Source organism: Rhinopithecus bieti, unplaced genomic scaffold (assembly GCF_001698545.2).
Source record: "Rhinopithecus bieti isolate Rb0 unplaced genomic scaffold, ASM169854v2 scaffold_12070, whole genome shotgun sequence".
Classification (NCBI taxonomy): Eukaryota; Metazoa; Chordata; class Mammalia; order Primates; family Cercopithecidae; genus Rhinopithecus; species Rhinopithecus bieti.
Genome location: NW_016807449.1, coordinates 342693 through 358664, shown reverse-complemented (window position 1 = coordinate 358664; position 15972 = coordinate 342693). Strand labels below are relative to the sequence as shown.

Below are 15972 nucleotides of genomic sequence, written 5' to 3'. Positions count from 1 at the left end.
AAATATTCACAACTTATATCACAGACAAAAGATGAATTTCCTAATATATAAAGATCTCCTATAAATCAATAAGAATATAGACTACCAGCCCAAGAGAAATATGGCCAAAGGATATGAATAGAGAGTTGACAGAAAAGAGAATTTAGGAAAATGGCTCTTGGCTGAGTGTGGTGGCTCATGCCTATAATCCCAGCACAGTGGGAGGCCAAGATGAGAGGATCCCTTGAGCCCAGAAGTTTGAGAACAACCTAGGCAATATGGTGAGACCCCATCTCTGTAAAATAATAACAACAACAAAAACCATAGTGACACATGCCTGGAGTCCCCGCTACCCAGGAGGCTGAGGCAGGAGAATGTCTTGAACTCAGGAGTTTGAGGCTGTGAGTCACAGTGAGCTGTGATCTCACCACTGTACTCCAGCTTGGGGGACAAAGCGAGACCCTGTCTCTCAAAAAAGAAATGGCTTTTAAAAATATGACATGATATTCAATTGCACTCATAATAAACTTAATTGTAAAATAAAACTCACTGAGATATTGAGTGAAAGAAGAGGACACATGGATGATTATATTCACATAAAGTTTGGAATTTTAGCCAAAATAATTGAAGGTGTTAAAGGTTAGGTGAGTGGTTATTTTGAGGGCCAGGGAGTGGGAGGATAAGGGAAGACTTCTGGGTGCTGGTAAATTCTATTTCTTCTTCTGTATTATTATTATTATTATTATTATTATTATTTTGAGACAGAGTTTTGCTCTTGTTGCCCAGGCTGGAGTGCAATGGCACGATCTCGGCTCACTGCAACCTCTGCCCACTGGGTTCAAGCGATTCTCCTGCCTCAGCCTCCTGAGTAGCTGGGATTACAGGCTCCCACCACCATGCCAGGCTAGGTAAATTCTATTTCTTGATCTGGGTGCTGTTATAGATTAATTCACTTTGTGAAAATGAATGGAGCCATACACTTGTTGGTCCATATTTCTCTTTTTTTGTTGTTTTTTGGGGTTTTTTTTGGTCCATATTTCTTTTTTTTTTTTTTTGAAATGGAGTCTCACTCTTTCGCCCAGCTGGAGTGCAATGGCATGATTTCAGTTCACTGCAAGCTCCGCCTCCCCAGGTTCATGCCATTCTCCTGCCTCAGCCTCCCAAGTAGCTGGGACTCCAGGCACCTGACACCATGCCCAGCTAATTTTTTGTGTTTTTGGAAAGACGGGGTTTCACTGTGTTAGCCAGGATGATCTCGATCTCCTGACCTTGTGATCTGCCCGCCTCAGCCTCCCAAAGTCCTGGGATTATAGGCGTGAGCCACCATGCCCGGCTGGTCCATATTTCTTTACGTTATATGTCAATAAAAATTACTTAAATGTGCTACATTGAGATATTATTTTTCACCGATTAGGTTGGTAAGGAGCAAATCATCTGATGGTGCATTATGTTAATAAGGGGAAAAGGCTTTCCTCTCATCATCCTGCACTGATGAGAGTGCAGATTAGTAAAGCTTCAATAAGGAGATGACATTAGCATCTGTGGAAATTACTACTGCACATGCCCTCTGGCTGCATTTTCACCTCCAGGAACTTACCCTACAATAATACTTGCACCTTTATGATGACATAATGCATTCCCATGTCACTGAGAGACAAAACAATGGAAAGCTAACTAAACATCCTCAACAGGGGACTAATTAAATAGTGAGTGCAGTGGTTCATGCCTGTAATTAATCCCAGCACTTTAAGAGGCCAAGGTGGAAGGATCACTTGAGCCCAGGAGTTCAAGACCAGCCTCAGCAATATAGTGAGACCCCGTGTCTATTTCTAAAAATAATTGACCTATGGTTATGTAAAGAGTTGGCATTAGGGGAAACTGAAAAACACACATCAATTCTCTCTACTATTCTTGCAACTTTCCATAACTCTAAAATTATTTAGGAATAAAAAGTGAGAGAGATTGGACACGGTGGTTCACGCCTGTAATCTCAGCAATTTGGCATGCCGAGGTGGACAGATCACCTAAGGTCAGGAGTTTGAGACCAACCTGGCCAACATGGTTAAACCCTGTTTCTAGTAAAATTACAAAACATAGCCAAGCGCGATGCCATGCTCCTGTAATCCCAGCGACTCGGGAGACTGAGACAGGAGAATCACTTGAACCCAGGAGGCAGAGGTTGCAGTGAGCCAAGATCATGCCACTGCATCCCAGCCTGGGCAACAGAGTAAGACTTCATCTAAAAAAAAAAAAAAAAAAAAAAAAAAAAAAAAAAAAAAAAAAGCGAAAGAAGAGTTAACAGAAGGGAGGTTGGTGACACATTAAAAAATAGAGACAGAGAGAGAGAGGAAAAGAGTTAGAAAAGCAAAATTAAACAATGCCTTAGGTACCTCTGTTTGGTGAACAATGTCCTACCTCCAGGAAATGACAGCCTACTGGGAGTTTTATCCAGTTGTGGAGATAAATGTTCAGACTTCTTCATGTTGACTTCTTTATGGAAAGCTCCATGTCTTACACCAAATTTTCCAACCAAGTATATAAACTATATACAGAGAGAAAATGTATTGAACTGGAAGATCTCTGTGCCTGTCTCCTTGGAAGTTATATTTCTGATAAATCCATACATTTTCATCAGCTTCTAGGAGTTCAGCTAACATGTGACCAAATCTGAGGTATGATCTGCTTGCCACCTGCCGAGAAATCAGGGTTCTGAACCAACAATCACTACAGTAATGACTATGAGGCTGGGGAAGCCTTTGGAGAATCCCTTGCCCCATTCATTCAGTATCCAACAAACATTTATTAGTGCATCCTGTGTGCCAGGCATGACTATGTGCTGAGAATATGACATCGAACAAAATGTAAAATCCCTGATGTCATGCTGGCTTCAGGCCAGCTAGGAACACAGACAAGTAAACAGGGAAATTAAGCACCTTATGACCCATGTTGAGGAAAATCCCACAGTGATGTAGAAATATATGACAGGAAGACTGAACTCAGACCTAGAGGTGAGGGAGGGCAAAACCATCCCCACCAAAGGCCTTTCTATTTCAGTCACAACAGTTCTCCATTCCAAGGGTGGGAAAAAGGAATGGAGCTTGGGACAGGGTAAATAAACCCAACCTTTGTGAGATGTAAGGCCGAAAGCACTTTCCTCTAGAGAGCTAGATCCAAGAACATTTCTGCTTTGGGGAGACATTATGTCAGGGCAGATTGGTTGTCTGGAGGCAGGTCCGATAGAGACTGTAATGGTGGGAGGCTTTATGAGTAGAGAATATACAATTCATCTCTTCCAAGAAGAAATTGAAGGCGACGGCGGATAACAGAGCATGTCCTGTGGCTTCCAGATTGATTACTATTTTCCTCCACTACACCTGTAAGCACCTTCCTCCACCACTTAACTGACCTGCTTTGGTCTTTCTATCCCCCTACAGCACCTACCTCCATATTAGTCCCAAAGCTTTCAGATGTATCACTGCTCTCCGTGAATCTTCCACAGGCAGAAGTTCCCCTGAGCTTTTGCAGGCACAATCTTCAGCATGTTGCCTTGGCCTGGGTATGGCCTTAAAACTCAGAAAATTCTGATTTGAATTGTCACTCTGCCAGTACCTAGCGTTGTGCTTTAGGCACATTTCCTTATCTCTCCAAGCCTCAGATGCTAGATCAGTAAAATTGGGGAAATAGTATGCACTTCATAGAGTGGTTGTGAGAATTCACTGGAATTTATTTAATAAATACTCATTAAACACCTATTATGACAATGTGCCAGGCACAGTAAATGCTCAATAAATGCTAGTTCCTTCCTAAGTTCAAAAGGACTTCCCATCCCTGTTAGGCTTCACTTTCTGGACCCTACAGTCAGGGTTGGCTTCAAGGCATTTGACTTTTATAGACATGCTAAGAAGTGAGATATCAAGCTATGAAAAGACACAGAAAAACTTTGAATGTGTTTTACTAAGTGAAAGAAGCCAATCTGGAAAGGCTGTAGCCTTTGTATGTAGCCTGTTGTAAGACTCCAACTGTATGACATTCTAGAAAAAGCAGAAATAGGAAGACAGGAAAAAGATCAGTGGTTGCCAGAAGTTAGGAAGAGTGTGGGGGATGAATAGGTGGACTACAGATTGTTAAGGCCAAGAAACTACTCTGTAGGGTACATAAGGAACAGATCAAACTGTGTGTCCCTGTGTGCATATTTGACATAAATTGCAAACCTCTAGTTCACCCCTCGGCCTCCTGCAGTCAAAAACTCATGAGGGTCACTGAGCCCCAGAGCCTGGAGCAACAAGACATTTTTTATAGAGAGGAAATGTTATTTTAGAAGGAAATCCTAGCCAAGGCTGCTGGGGCTGTAAAACAAACCCATAAAACCAAAGGTCCTTGGAGCACTTAACAAGATTTCCACCTGATGATAGGAAAACAATTTTATTGAGATTTCTCCCAGGAAATTGGTTTCTCCCAACTAAGTTGAAAGGCTGAGATCATCTTAGTAACGATAGTGAGGACCAGAAGCAGTCCATCTTCTATTGACAGTGATGCATCTGCTGTGCATATTAATTAACTCATCAATTACCTTCCCCAGGGTAGGAGAAGCTGAGCCACTCACAGGCAAGTCTCGCAGGGCAGGTCTTCTTGTCCCAGGAGTGTCAAGAGCTCGCCTTTATCTTCTCTCAAATGATTTGCTTCAGTGACTAACTGATGACTCCTACAAGCTGCTTTCAGTTGCTGCCTCTGGCATTTTTCTCTGAAAGACTAGTCTGGTGGATAGTACGGTAGACTGCCAAAACAGTCATTTGTGTTCACGGTGAAACCAGGACCTTCTTGCTTCCCCTTCCTGGGCAAGTGGCCTTTATCTGCATGGTTTAGAACACCCTGGGGAAATATGAAGGGGAAATTGAGTACCTTTTCTTTATCTATAACCTAATTCAAAATTAGTGTGAGCTGTAGTTGTAAATCTCAGATTGATCTGTTCTTAGCTCATTTTATTTTTTTGCCATTTCATTTTACATGATAACAAAAGTATCACGCATTAAGAAGAATTTATAGTTTGCAAAGTGCTCTCTTGTGTATGAGTGTATTTGATTCTCACCAAAACCCCAACAGACAGAAAAAGAAGGGTCACCGTCCCCTTTGAGTAAGGAGAACCTATGCGAGAGAGGTTAAAGGACTCCCCAGTATCAAACATCAATTTCTACCGTCAAACAAAACAAAGATTGTATTTACATTTTAGAATAAATTATTAAATATTTCAAAGATATATAAAATACAGAAAATATGAAAAGAGAGCCACATATCTACTTCTCAGTTTTTTGTTTTGTTTTGTTTTGTTTTGTTTTGTTTTTTGAGACGGAGTCTCGCTCTGTCGCCCAGGCTGGAGTGCAGTGGCCGGATCTCAGCTCACTGCAAGCTCCGCCTCTCGGGTTCCCGCCATTCTCCCGCCTCAGCCTCCGGAGTAGCTGGGACTACAGGCGCCCGCCACCTCGCCTGGCTAGATTTTGTATTTTTTAGTAGAGACGGGGTTTCACCGTGTTAGCCAGGATGGTCTCGATCTCCTGACCTCGTGATCCGCCCGTCTCAGCCTCCCAAAGTGCTGGGATTACAGGCTTGAGCCACCACGCCCGGCTACTTCTCAGTTTTAACAACTGTTAATGTATTTGCTTCAGATGCTTTTTAGCAAAAGATAAAACAATACAAATACAGTTGTCAGGCCAGGCACAGTAGTTCACACCTGTAATCCCAGCACTTTAGGAGGCTGAGGTAGGCGGATCACTTGAGGTCAAAAATTCGAGACTAGCCTGGCCAACATGAGGAAACCCTGTCTCTACTAAAACTACAAAAATTAGCCGGGTGTTGTGGTGCATGCCTGTAATCCCAGCTACTCAAGAGGCTGAAGCAGGAGAATCTCTTGAACCTGGGAGATGGAGGTGCAGTGGGCTGAGATCATGCCACTGCACTCCAGCCTGAGTGACAGAGTGAGACTCCATCTCTAAATAAATAAATAAATATTAAAAAAATAAAACAATGCAAATACGGTTGTCACCATCTCATTTCTTCCCTTCCCTGCCAGAGGTGATTACTTTCCTGAAGTTGATACATATCCTTCAATCCATGTTATTAAACATTTATTTCGGGCTACGTGAAGTGGCTCACATCTGTAATCCTAGGACTTTGGGAGGCTGAGGGAGGGGGATTGCTTGAGCCCAGCAGTTCCAGACCAGACGGGGCAACATAGCAAGACCTCGTCTCTACAAAAAAAATCAAAAAATTGAGGTGGGGAATCACTTGATCCCGGGAGGTCAAGGCTGCAATGAGCCATGATTGAGTCATTGCACTCCCTTCTGGATGACAGAGAGACTCTGCCTGAAAACAACAACAACAACAAAAAGCCAAACAAAAATAACAACAAATTTACTTCATCTGTATTTACCTATAATAATCTGTATCAGTATCATACTTTACTTTGCTTTACTTTTGTATAGTCACATGATAGTTTGTGAATCTTTTTATAACTTTTCTCACTGAACATGTTTCTAGATGTCCAACTGGATACATGTAGAGCTGCAAGTTAGTTGATCAATATATTTTTTCACTGAATTATAGTATTTTATTACATAAATAAACCATAATTTATTTATCCATTTTCTTATGAGTGGATATTTAAGCTGTTTCTATGTCTTACTATTTCCAAGTAATGCTGCAGTGAACATTCCTGTTCACAGCAAATTATTCCTGGTGACCATGGCTGAAAACTTCTTTAGGGCATGTATCTAGAAAAAGAGTTGTTGGGTTGTTTGAAGGGTATGCGCACCTTGAAATTTATTAGATATTGCCAAATTATTCTCCAAAGTGAGGGCAGCAATTTATACTTCCAATAGAGATGTCTAAGAATTCCTGTTTCCTCACGTTTTCACCAACAATTGGTGAAAATTCAACACTTGGCGAATTATTAGTCCTGTTAATTTTCCCAACTTGATGGGTGTGATTGCTTGTTATAATTCTTATAATTTGCATTGCTCAGAATGGCCATAGTTAAAAAATAAAAAAAAACAGAAGATGTTGGCATGGATGTGGTGATCAGGGAACACTTCTACACTGCTGGTGGGAATGTCAATTAGTACAGCTACTATGGAAATCGTGTGGAGATTCTTTAAAGAACTAAAAGTAGAACTACCATTTGATCCAGCAATCCCACTACTGAGAATCTACCCAGAGGAAAAGAAGTCATTATACAAAAAAGATACTTGTACACACATGTTTATAGCAGCACAATTCACGATTGCAAAATCATGGAACCAACCCAAATGCCCATCAATCAACAAGTGGATAAAGAAACTGTGAGATACATGTGTATATATATACATATGTATGTATATATACACACACATATATATGTGTATATATACACACACATATATATGTGTATATATACACACACACATATATATATAATGAAATACTACTCAGCCATAAAAAGGAATGAATTAACAGCATTTCAGCGACCTGGATGAGATTGGAAACTGTTATTCTAAGCGAAATAACTCAGGAATGGAAAACCAAACATCGTATATTCTCACTGATATGTGGGAGCTAAGCTATGAGGATGCAAAGGCGTAAGAATGATACAATGACTATGGTGACTTGCGGGGTAAGGGTGGGAGGGGGCAAGGGATAAAAGATTACAAATAGGGGGCTGGGTGTGGTGGCTCATGCCTGTAATCCCAATGCTTTGGGAGCCGAGGCAGACAGATCCCTGAGGTCAAGAGTTCAAGACCAGCCTGAACCACATGGAGAAACCCTCCATCTCTACTAAGAAATACAAAATTAGCCAGGCTGGTAGAACATGTCCTGTAATCCAGCCTACTCGGAGGCTGAGGCAGGAGAATCGCTTGAACCAGGGAGGCAGAGGTTGTGGTGAGCCAAGAATGAGCCATTCCACTCCAGCCTGTGCAATAAGAGCAAAACTCTGTCTCAAAAAAAAAAAAGATACAGCGCAATGTATACTGATTGGGTGATGGGTGCACCAAAATCTCACAAATCACCACTAAAGAACTTACTTGTGTAACCAAACACCACCTGTGCCCCAATAACCTATGAAAGAAAGGTTAAAAAAAATAGTAATTTGCATTGTCCTCACGATTAGTCAGACTGTGCTTCAATCACTAGTTTATCGGCCACTTAAGTGTTCTTTTCTGTGGATTTCTTGGTCACAACCTTTCAATTTTCAATATTTTTTGTTTTTTTCTTATTGATTTATATAAATGCTTTAGGTATTCTAGATATTAATTCCTTGTTGATCATATACTTGTAAATATCTTTTCCCATCCTAAACTTGATTTTACTTAATTTATATCTTTTGCCTCTGCTTAAATTTTTAAGTTTAATGTTAATTAAATTTGTATTTTTATTTGTGCTTTTTGTGTCTAACAAGACATAAAATGAATTATTGTTAACATTGTAATGTCATTGCCATCATCCACAAATGTGCAATGCCTCTCCATTTATTTTGATCTTCTTTTAAGGCCTTCAATAAAATTTTAGAATCTCCTCAATCAGTAGCAAATCATTGTTAGATTTATTCCTAGTTACCTAAGAGTTCTTTTCTTTTCCCTTCCTTCCTTCCTTCCTTCCTTCCTTCCTTCCTTCCTTCCTTCCTTCCTTCCTTCCTTCTTAATTTTTGACAGGGTCTTACTCTGTCACACAGGCTGGAGTGCAATGGTGCCACCTCAGCCTCCCAACTAGCTGGAACCAAAGGCATTCACTACCATGCCTGGCTAATTTCTTTCTCATTGTTCATTTTTTTTCTGTTTGTTTGTTTGTTTTCATAGAAAGGGGGTCCCACCATGTTGCCCAGGCTAATCATAAACTCCTGGGCTCAAACAATCTTCCTGCCTCAGCCTCCCAAAGAGCTGGGATTACAGGCGTGAGCCACTACCCTCGGCCTTTTTCTTGATATTGTAAGTTCATTTATTAAGTTATCTTTTTAATTAGGTGTTGCTCAGGAACGTTACTAATTTTTTCAAATTGAGAAATAATTAACATGGTATAAAATTCACCCTTTTAAAGTATATAATTTAGTGGTTTTTAATATATTCACAAGGTTAGCCAACCACCACTACTAATTCCAGTACATTTTTGTCATCCTGAAAAGAAATCCTGTAACCCCAAGCTGTCATTCCCCATGTCCCCTTCATCCTACTCCCTGAAAACCACTTATCTTCTTCCTATAGATTTGACTATTCTGATAAATAGTTTCACATAAATGAAACCATACAGTATGCAGCCTTTTGCATCTGGCTTCTTTCTCTTAGTATAATACTTTCAGGGTTCATCCATGTTGCAGCACGTATCAGAACTTCATTCCTTCTCATGGCTGAGTAATATTTCATTATCAGGATAAATATTTGCTTGTCCATGTATTAGCTGATAGACTTTGGGCTACTATAAATAATGTTGCTATGAACATTTGTTTACAAATTTTTGTATAATATATGTTTTCAGTTATCTTGGGTGTGTACCTAAGGGTGGAATAGTTGGGTCATATGGCAACTCGAGTTAACATTTCCAAAGTGGCTACACCATTTTACATTCTCACCAGCAATATCTGAGGGTTCCAGTTGCCCCACAACTTCACCCACACTTGTTATTTTCCTTTTTTAAAAATTATAGCCATTCTAGTGGGTTTATCTCATTGTAGATTTGATTTGCATTCCCTAATAACAGTGATGTTGACCATCTTTTCATGTGCTTGTTGGCCATTTGTGTATCTTATTTGGAGAACTGTATATTCAAATCCTTTGCCCATTTTAATTGGATTGTCTTTGTATAATTGAGTTGTAAGAGTTCTTTGTTAGTCCTTGATCCTAGCCCTAGACCCTCATCAGATATATGATTTTCAAATACTTTTTCCCATTCTGTAAGTTATCTTTTCATTTTCCTTGGTAGAGTCCTCAAAACACAAAAGTTTTTAATTTTTATTAATTTCAATACTTTCTTTGGTTGCTTGAGCTTTAAAAGTTACGTTTAAAAAACCATTGCATAACCCAAGTTTACAAGGACTTATACTTGTGTTTTATTCTAAGAGTTCTGCGATTTTAGCTCTTATATTTAGGTCTTCAATCCATTTTGAGTAAATTTGTGTATATGTGTGAACTACAGGTCCACGTTTATTCTTTTGCATATGAATATCCAGTTGTCCAGCACTATTTATTGAAGAGACTCTTCTTCTCCCACCAGATTGAATTGGTACCTTTGTTGAAAATCAATTACTATAGATGTATGAGTTTATCTCAGAACTCTCAATTTTATTCTGTTGATCTATATGTTTGCCCTCCTGCCAGTACCACACAGTCTCGATTACTCTAGTTTTGCATTAAGTTTTGAAATTATGAAGTGTGAGTCCTTCAACTTTATTTTTAATTTTAGACAGTGTTTTGGCTACTCTGGGTCCCTTGCATTTCTATATGAATTTTAGGACCTGCATGTCAATTTGTGCAAAAATAAAACAAGAAGCAGCTGGAATTTTGATATTGTGTTGGGATTTAGGATTGTATCCACTCTATATGTCAATCTAGGGAGTATTGTCATCTTAACAATAAGTTTGCCGATACATGAACATGGGATACCTTTCCCATTTATTTAGATCTTTTGCTGAGACACTAATGAAAAAAGAATTTATTTCAGCAATGTTTTGTAGTTTTCAATGTACAAGTCTCGCATGCACTGCTTTCATTAAATTTATTCCTAAGTATTTTATTCTTTTTGATGCTATTACAAATGGAATTGTTTTCTTGATTTCACTTTCAGATTATCCATTGCTAGTGTATAGAAGTAAAACTGATTTGTATATTTTATATGTCCTGCAAACTTGCTGAATTTATTAACTCTAATAGTTTCTTCTGTGGATTCGTTAGTATTTTCTATATACAAAACCATGTCATCTGCAAACAGAGAAGTTTTACTTCTTCCTTTCAAAATCCTTTTATGTATTTTCCTTGGCTAACAACCCTGGATAGAACCTCCGCTACAATATTGAATAGAGGTGATGAGAATGTACATTCTTTTCTTGTTCCTGATCTAAGGGGAAACTTTGCCTTTCACCATTTGAAATATGTTGTTAGTTACGGATTTTTTGTAGATGCCTTTTATCAGGTTGAGGAAGTACCTTTCCATTCCTAGATTGTTGAGGGTTTTTTTTTTTTTTTTTTTTTTTTTTTTTTTTGTTTTTTTTTTTTTTTTTTTTTTTTTGAGACAAAGTCTGGCTCTGTTACCCAGGTTGGAGTGCAGCCTGGACCTCCTGGGCTCAAAAAATCCTCCTGCCTCAGCTTCCAGAGTAGCTGGAACCACAGGCATGTACCACCACACATGGCTAATTTTTAAAATTTTTTTATAGAGGCGGGATCTTGTCATGTTGCCTAGGCTGGTCTTTAACTCCTGGGCTCAAGCAATACTCCCACCTCACCCTCCCAAATTGCTAGGATTAGAGGTGTGAGTCACCACTTACCGCCTATTGAGTGTTTTATCACGAAAAGGTGTTAGATTTTGTCAAAAGCTGTTTTCTTGTCTGGATTGAATTGATTGTCTGGATTTTGTCATTTATTCTATTAATATGGAGTGTTATTTTGATTGATTTCTAGATTTTAAAACAGCCTTTCATCCCTGGGATACATCGCTTTTGATCATGATGTATAATCCTTTTGATATATTTCTGGATTTAGTTTTCTAGTATTTCAGTAAGGACTTTTGTATTTATATTCATAAAGGCTGTTGGTCTGTAGTATTTTCCTCTTGTGATATCTTTGTCTGGTTTTGACGTCAGGGTAATACTCAACTCAGAGAAAGAGTTTGGAAATGTTTCCTACTGTTTTATTTTTTGGAAGAGTTCATGAAAGATTGGTGTTAATTCTTTTTGAAATGTTTGGTACAATGCAACAGCGAAACCATCTGGCCCTGTGCTTTTCTTTGTGGGAAGTTTTTTGATTACTTACTCAATCTCTTTACTTGTTATGATCTGTTCAGATTTTCTATTTCTTCTTGAGTCAGTTTCAGCAATTTTTGTGTTATATAGGAAGCTGCCAACTGTATGTAGGTTATCTGCCAGTGTTCGATTATTCATATTCATATTCTCCTATCATGTTATTTACTTTGTAATATTGGTAGTAGTGTTTCCTCTTTCACTCCTGATTTTAAGTCATTTGAAGCTTCTATTTTTGTCTTGATCTGTCTAACTAGAAGACTTAATTTCAGTGTCATTGATTTTCTCAATTGTGCTATTGATTTTTGAACACTGATATTGTCAAAAAAATCTCATTACCTTATAGCATTTATCTGTAGGTTTTCTTACATTTTCTAGTAAAAGCACATTATCTGAAATGAAAACTTGGTATCTTCACGGGCACATCCAGTAACATGTTGATTACAGTCACATTGCTGACTTCAAAGAGAATGTTTCTCATATTCCAATGTTAAGTGTGATGCTAACTGTGAATAGATATCTTTTGTTAAGGTCAGGCAATTTCCTCTCATTCCAGATTGGCTAAAGTTTTTATCTTAAATCAATATTGAATCTTAGCAAATGCTTTCTAGATTTATTCAGTGCTGTTATTTTTTCTTTTAATCTATTAAAGTCAAGCTAATTTACATGAATAGATTTCTTTTTTCTTTTACTTTTTCTTTTTTTCTTTTTTTTTTTTTAAAGACAGAGTTTCTCTCTTGTTGCCAAAGCTGGAGTGCAATGGTACGATCTCGGCTCACCACAACCTCCGCCTCCTGGGTTCAAGCAATTCTCCTGCCTCAGCCTCCTGAGTAGCTGGGATTACAGATGCCCACCACTTCACCTGGCTACTTTTTGTATTTTTAGTAGAGATGGGGTTTCTCCATGTTGGTCAGGCTGGTCTCAAACCCCCGACCTCAGGTGATCTGCTTGCCTCGATCTCCCAGAGTGCTGGGATTACAGGCATGAGCCACCACGCCCGGCCGAATAGACTTCTAAATGTTAAAAATTCTTAGACTCCTAGGATAAGACTTATTTGCTTATTATGTGAATTTAGCTTACTAAAAATTTATTTAGGATTATTTACATTTTTGTTTATAAATAGATTGGCCTATACATTTATTTCCAATATTTATTGTGGTTTGTTGTTACTATTTCTTTCTTTTTTCTTTTTTTGTATTGTAACATAAAGATAATCTGTTCCTCAAAGTTATGGTAGAATTTGTGTATAAAACAATCTGAAATGACAATTTGTGTGTTTGAGGGGCAGAGGGTGCTACACTTTTATTAAGATTTACCAATTTAATTGTTATAGGTCTATTAAGCTTTTCTATGTCTACCATGTGCAGTGGCTCACACCTGTAATTCCAACACTTTGGGAAGTCAAGGCGGGCAGATTGCTTGAGCCCAGGAGTTTAAGACGAGCCTTGACAACGTGAGTAAACCCCATCTCTACTAAAAATTAACCTGATGGAGTGGCCCGCACCTGCAGTCCCAGCTACTCGGGAGGCTAAGATGGAAGGATTGCTTGAACCCGGGAGGCAGAGGTTGCAGTGAGCAGAGATAGTGCAACTCTTTCTTTCTTTCTCTCTCCCCTTCCCTTCCCTTCCCTTCCCTTCCCTTCCCTTCCTCCCTCCCCTCCCCTTCCCCTCCTCTCCTCCCTCCCTTCCCTGTCCCATCTCTCCTTCCCTCCCTCCTTCCTTCCTTCTTTCTTTCAGATATGGAGGGGTCTCACTATGTTCCCCAGGCGGGTCTTGAACTCCTGGCTTCAAGCGATTCTGTCTTCTCATTGTTTTTTAGTTTGAACTATTTTTAAATTTCCATTTTAAATTTTGTTTTATTCTTTTTTTTTTTTTTTTTTTTGAGACAGAGTCTTGCTCTGTCACCCAGGCTGGAGTGCAGTGGCCGGATCTCAGCTCACTGCATGCTCTGCCTCCCGGGTTTACGCCATTCTCCTGCCTCAGCCTCCCAAGTAGCTGGGACTACAGGCGCCCGCCACCTCGCCCGGCTAGTTTTTTTTTTTGTATTTTTTAGTAAAGACGGGGTTTCACCGTGTTAGCCAGGATAGTCTCATCTCCTGACCTCGTGACCCGCCCGTCTCGGCCTCCCAAAGTGCTGGGATTACAGGCTTGAGCCACCGCGCCCGGCCTGTTTTATTCTTAAGTATTTAGAAAGGTGGGGTTTATTTTGTTTGTTAGTTTTTCCTTAGTCATTTCTTTGTTTTGTTTGTGATTTTATTTTAGCTTTCAAATATATGGGTTCCTTTGGTTATATTTTAATTTAATTTTAATTTTTATTTTTTTTTTGTTTCCCACACAACACTGATGTACCTTTGCTTATATTTTCAGTCTTGAGTTCTGCTTTTAATATTGATTTCTGATTTTATCTAAATCATATTGATTCTTCGGTATTTTTTGAGATTTTCTTTATGAAGTAGTATTTAACAATTTTTACAAATATTCCATGTGTGCCTAAAAAGGATATGTGTTCTTTATTTGTTGAGTGCAGCTACACACACATGCACACACAAATAGAGGGATGGGGAATCAATTTACTGATCGTATAGTTAAAATTGTCTATATTAATACGAATACTTGAAATATCTTTTTCTTTTTTTTTTCCACAAAAGTTTATTCTTAAATGTACAACAGCTCCAAGACAACACTTAATTCCAGCTTTAGGTGGCGAAAGATGTTATGGCAGGGAATATAGACGTTTAAATAAGGATGAAATAAAGGGTCACCATCTCCTCAGGTACAAGGAACAGCTTACTTTTGCCAGATTTCTTAATTCCACCTGTGGCCAAGGGCCCCTTCCCCGCGGCCTTCGCTTTTAGCTCCTCAAGTTTCTTCTGCTCCTCTTTTGTTTCTGCTTGAAAGCCTTATCTTCCTCGTCCATCTCCTTGGCCTGCTTCTTAGGCTGTTTCAGTGGCTTCTTGTTGCCACCTTCGCGGCCGGACATGGCGCCTGCTGCCCCTTCCCCAGCTACTTGAAATATCTGAATGCTTCATCTGTCAGTTTCTGATATAGGGGTACTAAAATATCTCAACATAATTAATTGTAGGTGGTTTTGATTCATTTCTCTATACAAACCTGCCTTTTTTTCTTTTTCTCTTTCTTTCTTTCTTTCTTTCTTTCTTTCTTTCTTTCTTTCTTTCTTTCTTTCTTTCTTTCTTTTTCTTTCTGTTTCTCTCTCTCTCTCTCTCTCTCTCTCTCTCTCTTTCTTTCTTTCTTTCTGTAGAGATGGGGTCTCACTATGTTGCCCAGGCTGGTTTTGAACTCCTGGTCTCAAGCAATCCTCCCACCTCAGTCTTCCAAAGTGTTGAAATTATAGGTACAAGGCATTGCACCCAGCCTTGTTTTTTATATTTTGTTGCTGTGTTGTTTGATGTATTCAGGCTCAGAATTGTTATACCTTCCTGGCCAATACTCTCTTTATCATTAATATCATTATAACATTTTCCTATTTAATGCTTTTCACTTTAAATTCTACATTACTTATTATACAAGGTTGGTTTGGGGTAGTAATGTCTAGAATATTTTTTTCTTAACTCTTGATGTTCAAGGTCTGTGTCCATTTGACTATGTATATCTTTCCCAATTGGGGTATAGCTGGATTTTTTTTTTTTTTTTTTTTTTTTTTTTTTTTTTGAGATGGAATCTCGCTCTGTCGCCCAGGCTGGAGTGCAGTGGCCGGATCTCAGCTCACTGCAAGCTCCCCGCCTCTCGGGTTCCCGCCATTCTCCCGCCTCAGCCTCCCGAGTAGCTGGGACTACAGGCGCCCGCCACCTCGCCTGGCTAGATTTTTGTATTTTTTAGTAGAGACGGGGTTTCACCGTGTTAACCAGCATGGTCTCGATCTCCTGACCTCGTGATCCGCCCGTCTCGGCCTCCCAAAGTACTGGGATTACAGGCTTGAGCCACCGCTCCCGGCCGCTGGATTTTAAATGTCTAAAATCTGTACTTTCAATGGAAAATTTTAAGAGAGACTTTAAAAAATCTCCTGAT

General features: G+C 39.2%; 1 pseudogene; it reads right to left on the bottom strand.

The window, feature by feature from the left end:
• Positions 1 to 4694: 4694 nt before the first annotated feature.
• On the bottom strand, positions 4695 to 15034 carry LOC108535766 (translation machinery-associated protein 7 pseudogene; annotated as a pseudogene).
• Between the last annotated feature and the right edge of the window lie 938 nt (positions 15035 to 15972).